We start from the raw sequence: 9,423 nt of genomic DNA, 5'->3' as shown, positions 1-9,423 counted from the left end.
AAATGAAAACATGAATGAATAAGAGGAAGAGAAGAAATTGTGAGGCTCTTGAAATACTCCACCTAGATAAAATGAATGCAGTTGCCATAGGAAAAGAAAGGAGGGATCAAAGCAAGAAACAAAACATTCTGGGTGTTAATCAGAAAAACTCAGCACATGTTGGACCAAAATAGCAAAGAAAGAGTAGGGCTAAATAATAATGTATGTTTTCAAGTTATAATTGCTCAGTAGAGTATTGACAACATAAATAAAATTTCTTGGGTCTATTTCTGAATTTGCCTTCAGTAACAAATTCTTTAAATAATATTTTTTAATATAGTAATGGTTTAATTTTTGTAATGCTTGAAACAGACTAAAAGAGTGACTGAAGCTATAATGAAGATCACTTGTATATTTAGGCAGAGGTTCTCCTGGTTTCCTTATAAGAAAGAAACTTTCTAAATTTCCACAGTCCAGTTCCACCCCAGTCAAATATGCCTCCTATGTTACTTTCATTCCTTTTCATTAATACTCTGCTTCCATTAGAAATAGAAATATCTCCTAGAAAGTGTTGCATACACATCCATTACTATTTTATTCTGAATCATTGTCTTGAAAAATAACTTGGTGGTCATCTGTAAGGCCACAGAGTCATGAGATGGAGATCAGGTAAGTTTCAAAGAAACAGGGAAAAAAAAAAAAAAAAAAAAAAAAGATTTGCCTTATAGATCCCTGAAATGAGGAGTCTGGGAAGCCAGGATGACATGGTGTCATGAGGACACAGGTTCTCTGAACCAAATGCAACAAAGGGAAGGGAAAGGAAAAAAGCAGAGGGATGCAAGGATGTGGAAGAATAATTTCTACCCATTTCATAACTGTAAAACCTAATAGTGTCACAAAGCAAACAGTAAAATCTCCAGTAGCTGTAGCATAGGCAAGCACATTCAGTGTCAGTCATGATGAAAGAGGATGAGGAATTGTCTTTGCTCAGGCTGCAGTAACAAAATACCTTAGACTGGGTAACTTATAAACATTAGAATGGTTTGGAGGCTGGGAAGTCCAAGATCAAGACACCAGCAGATTTCGTGTCTGGTGAGGACCCTTCCCTCATAGATGGTGCCTTCCATGTGTCCTCACATGGTGGAAGAGGCAAGGCAGCTCTCTGGGGCCTCCTTCACAAGGGCATTAATCCCATTCACAAGGATGCTGTCCTCATGACCTAATCAACCCCTAAAGGCCCCACCTTCTAATATCATCACCTTAGTGATTAGGTTTTAACATACAAATTTGGGGAAACACAAAGATTCAGACAAGGAATTGGCTTTGTGCCAGCACCATCACTTCCATTCAGGCAAACTGTGAAAGAGGGGACTCAAGATGTGTAGTAATCACTGATATCTTCAGGTTTCTTCCTCTCCCATCAATCACTATCAAAACCCAAATTTGACACTAAGGTACAGAAAAATGATTAACCCCTGAAAATGTTACTTGCTTTCTGTATAAAGTACAGTAGTGTAGCTCAATGGCTTTCACCTTTTTGGACCAAAGTAAAAGATGCATTTTATAATATGTCCTTATAAGCACAGGCATGTAAAACAAAAACAAAACTGATACTGAATTCTACTCAATTCTATTCTATTTCATTTCATCTCCTCTTATTCCATCAATTCCACTGTACTCCACTCTACTCCATTTCATTTCATTCTAATTTATTCTACTTTATTTCATTAAAAACTTCTGGTCTCAACCTATGCATTGATGTCATGGCTCACTGAAAGATTGAGAATGACAACTTGAAAAGCACAGACATGTTGTGTCCTAGTTCAGGCTGTGTGTGCAGGTTGTGAGTGCTTCTATGTATGTCGATAGTTAACATGTAAAAAGTACCCCTTACTGTGTACCTCAGATATATACATTTTGCTATCCTCAGTCCTATCATATGTAATACCTTTTTTAAAACTAATAGGTTGAATCACTCCTTTACTCTCCTGGAAAAAGTCAATTGCTAATATAACACACAGTACTCACACAGTTTTAAGCAATTATGATACTAATATAAAATCAAAGATGAATAAAGATACTTTATGATAAAAATATTATTTCATGCCCAGGCATAACTACATGAAGAGATGTTCCAATTCTTTTTTCTGTTTTTTTTTTTTCCTTTTTATGGAGAACAGGGTCTTGCTATGTTGCCCAAGCAGATCTGGAACTCCTGGGATCCAGTAATCCTCCCACCTCTGCATCCCTAGTGCTGGGATTACAGGTGTGAGCTACTGCACCCACCCACACTAGAAGATGTTATAAAGTTGCCCCATTCACACCTATGCATACAGTCACCATGAAATTGACCACTCCAAATTTAGATGACTGTAGGGGCTCACATACTGCAGTTGTGATGTCAACAGTGACCTGATTTTCCAAAATGTTGAACAACTCTCAGTAAAGTTCTGATCAAAACAAATCTGTATTCAAGTCTATCTTCACTCAAGTAAGCTTCGCATCATTAGTAAATTTATTACATATTAAAACCCTGCAAATGTTATTTGTATTTATATATAAAACAGGTTTAGGTTTTAGGCTTAGAAAATTAGGTAATTGCTTACATGAATATCCAGAAAGACTGTAAAGTTGTGTAGGGCTATGTCATTCATTGAAGATTTAACATCCTTGGCCTCTATTCTCAAAATACATCCTCTCCCACTCTATGTGAAAATCAGAACTGTCCTATAATTTTCTAACTGCATCACTTATTTTGAAAACACAATTCTAGAGTACGGCAACCCTGCTTTTGACCAATTGTTTGGCTTTGGGCAAGCTATTCAAACTAAGTCCCAAATGTCCTCATCAATAAAATTGAGATAATATAAAGAACTATTCAGCAGTATTTCATTGAAGATTAAGTTAAGTCTGAAATAATAGCACAGTGCCTACAAATACAGTGAGGAGTGCAATAGTTGTGTGTAATCTTAATAATTGTTATTTTAGAAAGTCTCTACATTACTGCTGTGTTAAAAATGGTAATAATAATTGAACTTTAAAATGGACTTATTCTATGGCATATAATTTTGTTCTTCTAGTAAGGAAATAATCAAATCATGTACAAAGATTTTTACACAAATGTAATTACCACAGCATTATTTAAAACAAGAGAAAATGTAGAATACTCCAAAATGTTCAACAATAGAGATTGTTCAAATATATGATGAAAATATAAGATGACTGAACACTAAAACCCGTAAGAATAATCTGGGAAAAAATGTTAAAGATAACACACAGATAAGGACAAATTACAAAATGGCATATATAGAATTCAAGATTTATTAAATATATATATAGTATATGCATACACAAGTATTCATAAAGGTCTTGAAAAAGGCCAACCTGTTAATAATGTTTTTCCATGAATGATTATATGAGAGGCCATATTTTAAATGATTGTCATCATTTAATTTGTCTGAGAAGTGTGAATTAAATTTTCAACAGGAAATGATGTTTGTATGGGCATACATCTATATATCTCTGCTTTTGTTGTTTTTTACAGAAAGCAAACAGAAAACAATCTTGTCTGTTTTAGTAGCACTGTTACCAAAACACCAGGGGTTTGGTCTAGGCCCTGCCACTCACTGCACAGAAAGCCAATGACTGAGACACCAAGTGTTGCCAAGGAAGAAGGCTTTAATCAGGTGCCATAGCCAAGGAGATGGAAGCTCAGTCCCATATCCATCTCCCTGACTGACTAGAATCAGGGGTTTATATTGCAAGCAAGAAATGTAACAATGTGTAAGAAAACAGGAACTTGAGAGGGGCAAGGAAGCCATCATGGTGAATGAAGGGTCGAGCATCCAGTGTGATGATCTAGTTTCAGTTCTTTAATACTTTTTGGGAGAGACCTGAAGGTGGTTTCCTGAGGCAGGACTCAGATAAAACAAATACCATTTTCAAGCTTTTTAAGATCAGAAGGGTCAATTTCTATGTTTATCAAAAAGAACATTCTATGGGGCAATTGGGTCAGTTTCAGCATTACCATCCTGGTAAACGAAAATGATTACTCTTATAGCAACATTTCTAGTCACTCAACAGATGAAAGATCTTGGCCAATTTGGCAATGAGTGAGGTGGGTGAGAAAATGCATGGGTTGTTTACTGTCATGCTTTTATGTAATCATCCAGACTATTGATCCAAAAAGCCATGGCCTATGGAGAGTGCAGACATGTTCCTTATTCCCTAAGCAAATCCCTAGCCCTTCTGGAGCTGCTGCAGTGAGCACTGGTCAGATTCCTTCTGGTGTTCAACTGCTGATCTTCACCACATGTGACATATTACAAAAGTCCATGTCATGAATCCCTCTGGGATACCATGATGAGGAACTGAAAAAGAGAAGAAAAACATTGCAAAGTGCCATAGCAGCAATAATAACCACTGAATTTGCTTGCCTTTTCATCTGTTTAAAGTATGTATACAAACATGCACAACAATAACATCACTAAATGTTGGTGAGAACCAACATTTAGACTTTACATAATTATTGAGCTTGGTGAAAGCTGAGTGTAAAAACTGATGACACATGAAGAAAGATAATAAACAATTGCTTAAGAGCCATTTTCAACTACATTTCTGGAAGGTTTTAAGTTTTCCTTTATGAGCAGTCATACCAGAAATGTGTTTTTTTTCCTGAGCCAACTCTTATTCTGTTTGGTCTCTAAGTCCCTGAGGTGCACACTTGAAGATAGGGAAGGAACTTTAAATAAACCAAGATTTTATGAATATAAAAAATTGAATCTAGGCTATTTCTAAGTATAATTTTTTACTTTCCAATACATAAAATAATTTGTTTAAAAAATCAATTTAAAGTCATAAACATGGAGCTTTTGAGTCCCTTGTGTGATGTAACAAAACATATAATTAGAGAATGGCTTCCAATATTATTCACTCCAGCTAATTTTGCCAATTAAAGCTAAAAGCACGAGAATAGGTCAATAACATGGGTCCTTTTAATTCCTTTTAGAACAAAAGTCCTGTGTACCTCTCCTGTTCTAGAAGAGAATGCTTATTTTGTGATAACTACAAATTTCTCGTTTACCTTTTTAATAAGGAAGATAATTTATTTTTTTAGTTACTCATTTTCTCTTACATAATGCAATTCTGCAGTTTAAATGCTAATTGGCCATTTTGGTTTTTTTTTGTGATCAAATATTCTTTTATTTACTTATTTATTTATTTATTTATTATTATACTTTAAGTTCTAGGGTACATGTGCATAACGTGCAGGTTTGTTACATATGTACACTTGTGCCATGTTGCTGTGCTGCACCCATCAACTCGTCATTTACATCCATTTTGGCTAAGAAATTCCTACTTAAAAGGTTTGCCATTTAATCCCAAAGTGTCTTTTGATTTCTCAAGAATGATTATGGAAATTCAGCCTGGTTCAGTATGGTAAAAGCCCATGAGTGCTCCCCTGTTGAATTTCCATGGTTTGAGTATCCTGCAGGGAAAGTCAGGCTGAGATTTTATTGAATTGGGCCTTCCGTATTAAGACTAAAAACTTCCAGCACATTGATAAAAATAATGACCCTTTTGCAGTTGTAAAACTTGAAACTATTCCTTGATTGTTAACTAATGTCAAAAAGTTGTTTCTCCAAATGAAGTAGGGGCATTGGAACCAAGAAATTACTCTGGATGAAGACCTAGAAATGACATTCCACTTTCTCTTTCAGTAATTACGGAATTGTCAACCTTTCATCAAAGCAGGTGAAGCCATCACTCTAGATTTCATTAAGAGAAGGGCACACAGAGATGAAGATGATGACCCTGGCAGTGTGTTGGGATGTAGTCATCTCTGCCTACAGAATTCACCTAGAACGACTTCTCAGTCCCCAATGCTAATGGCTTCTACAATAATAACATTATGTAGCTGATGGAAAACAAAAGGTACAAACTCAAATAAGTGTTAGGAAATGCTGATAACTTACAGTATTTGATATCTATTTTCCAAAGCCCCTAACATTGTAAACACTTTCAGGTAAAACGACTCAGTCTTCTCATCTTCCTTCTTTCACAAGCCAGGAAGTCTTTTACTCACAGCCCGTTTAATGGGCAATGGGAAATAGCCCTATTAGCTAAGTTTATTTATGCGGACACAAAGAAAAACATGAAAAAAATCCAAGTTCTAAAACTGTAATTTATTCATGATAAGTATTAAATCAGCAGGATTCCATTGCTCAAGTAGGCAGGGACTTGCCATTAAACAAGAACTGAAACATAATGAACCTCGTAAATATTCACAGCCTTACAGAACTGTTACTTATACATGAGGTCATTCAACAAACTCTCCTGCTGGTCTTGCCATGATAACCTGGTGTACCTGAGACACTGTAAGAAAAATGGTGAACAAATTCTAGAGTTGAGTTCAAGACAAGTTTTTTGTTCTCAATTATATTTTCCTCTTCTAAGCTTTTCTGAACACCTATGTCAGTTTTTCAAATCCAAGTCCTCTGCTCCTGTTGTTGATGTTTTTGGTAAAGCTAACAATTGTCTAGACCGTGTTATATGAGATGTAGATTAATTTTGACAATTTTTCTCCAACTAAAATAGAAAATGGTTGACCCCATAAACGATGAAGTAGAACATTTATAGAGTAAAATCCTACTTTTCTTATTGCCTAAGTAAATTATGGTCTGATACAGTGCACACATCAAATATGTGAATGAGTGCCTTTCTATACTCAAGCAGAGAATGTGACAAAAAATTGGGCTGTAGTGAAGCATCATATTGAAATGATTGATCAAAAAGAAGCCTGATGAGTTAAGAGAAAAAAGGTCTGAATTTTAATCTCACATTCTCTGTTTTCCAGCTATGTAAACTGTATTAACTAACATAACCTCAGTCCTATAAGTTTTATCATAAAGCGAAGGAACATGAAGAAATGAATCTGAAGGTGAAGGAATGGAAGGAGGTGGGGGAAATCCTGGAACATAAAAGCACTGTTAAGTTAGAGTGGAGCTAAAAGAGAGATGGCAGTGGGGTGGCCTGGTGACCTGGTAGTAGCAGCTTGAGTATCTGGAAAACCTTGGGGTATGTTAGGCTGTAAATAAACAAAGAAAAATATAGAGTGCCAAATATAGAGTGCAAATATGTATGCATTTACATACATACATATATAAATGCACACACACACATATGCGTGTGTGTGTGTGCATGTGCATGCACACAAGGGGTGACCTTGGATGGGTTGGAGTATTTCCCTGAGGGTTTAGTCCAAAGCACTTGCTACTATATAACCACTGGCATCTGCTTCTAGCCCACAAGCTGCTCTGCATGTGGAAATACACTTGTTTTGAATTGCAGTGATGTTTTCTTGTAGACTTGGCCTTTTGTTTTCAGCAAGGAAGAGGAGGGAGAGAACAAGGACATTGTTTTCTTATTTAATTCTAAGTTCAGATTCTGAAGCTTTTTCCAGAGCTCACCTTTGTCTATAAATACTCCAGCAAGCCAAGCACACACTATCAATTTTGTATAGCCCTCGCTAATGCACTGAACAGAAAGTAAAAGTGAGAAGGAAAAAAGGGAGAAAGGTCAGAAAAAGGACCCAGAGTCATTTTATTACACCAAGAGTGTACCTGATACATGTTATAAAGATGCACATCTCATAGATCAAGTCCTGGGAACAGGGTCTGGAGCTTGATTTAAGTATTCAAGATGGGGCACTCTCATGAGCTCTCTAAATATAAATGCAGATTTGATTGCTTTGGGTAAAAAAACCCAGGAATTCACTGAGGATGGTAGTCTGTTGTTACCTCCTTTTGTTTTCTTTCTATGTTGAAGAGTTTGCTGTTTATAAGTGGGACTTCAATATCCTAAGTCTGTGTTGAGACACTTGGAAAAGCCATCTTTAACCAGGGAAGGATTTTAAGGACTAGTAGAAATGGAGTCCAAAACAAAAGGGCTACTCCCTATGAACAAGACAGCTTTGGCTCCTCTTCTTCGTGTCACGCATTGTTTCCGAAATACTCTTGGCTCCCCTGCCGGGAAACTTGTGCCTGTTCAGTGAATCTCCTTATGTTGATTTGCATGTCTAAGTAGGGACATCACAATCTTTATGACCTCATTGAAAGCCTTTTCTTCATTTACCTAAAGTGTGGATGCACTGTATTTCTTAAATGAAAATATTAATTCAAAGGAATACACCAAATTATAAGAACAGATTATATAAGCAATTTCTTAAAATATATGTCTTAAATATATTTACCTCCCTGGGAAGAGACTGAAAACATGGTTATTCCCAGAACTCACTCTCTTGTTCTTTCCCTCTTCCCTTCACTTTGCTCTAGAAAGCAACTAATTCTGGATCATGTACTCATTTCTATGCGTAACTCGAGGAGAACTTTGAAAGGTATGATCCAAGTTTTATAAAACTTGCATGGACTTTATTTCTGCACTAGAAAAATTATCACCATCTATTTAAGAATCAGTCATTTATTGAAAGTACAGTTTTGCAGAGAAAAAAATAAAATAAAAAACATGTGTTTTACCTGCCTTTGTCCACTAGGATGAATAAAGTCTGTGAAACTATAAAACACACACATAGAACAATCTTTTTGTTCAACACAAACCAGACAAAAACCTGACACAAACACAAAAATTGTAGTTTTAAACAAGAGTGGTTCCTTCCGTAAAAGCAGAAACTGGTTATTTCTATTACAGTTAGAAAATAGGCAAAAGCCACAAAGACACTCCGGATGCTTGAATCTCCATTCTAGGAAAGATTCTGCCCTCCCCACAGCACAAGCTCCTGTGCCTCTCCACGCACGTGCACATCCTGCATACTGAATGCAGGAGAGGAAAAGACGTATGCATATCTAGGCATCTAGTAAGACGGAACTGCGGGAAAAAGCTAATGAGAGAAAAACATTCAGAAGGGAAGAAAAACAGATTTCTTAGCTACTGGGAGTGAGTGGCAGGGGAAACCAAATAATGCTCACATTTTTTTAGAGGATTTAAAATAAGATTTTATTTATCAATGCAGGAAAGAAATATTTCCTCACTGTTGACTTTAGGTCATGACATGTAGACAAAAGGCTGAAATCCTGCATAGGTACCAGATAATCCTTTCTGGACACCCAAATATATACTCAGACAACATCATAAGTCCTAACACATGCTGTATAAAACACAAGAGTAAGCAAAACTGATGTTATGGTAGTTCAGGAAGGAATCCATGTAATTTCTAAGATGCTTTGCTAGTGTGTCTTCAGTTTGACTTTACTAGAGAATATTGCTGAAAGCCCTGAAAGGGTACACCAAGCCTGTCTTCAGGAATAGAACTTGAAAGTGATGATTTAATGGAACAGGATTAAATTCATCAGAAAATCAGTTTTTGCACAATTCTATCACACGCTTTAACTTGAAAATAGATTTTGGATAAAATAAAGGGTGCAACTC

Source organism: Papio anubis, unplaced genomic scaffold (genome assembly GCF_008728515.1).
Source record: "Papio anubis isolate 15944 unplaced genomic scaffold, Panubis1.0 scaffold300, whole genome shotgun sequence".
NCBI lineage: Eukaryota > Metazoa > Chordata > Mammalia > Primates > Cercopithecidae > Papio > Papio anubis.
Note: the sequence above shows the minus strand (reverse complement) of the source record.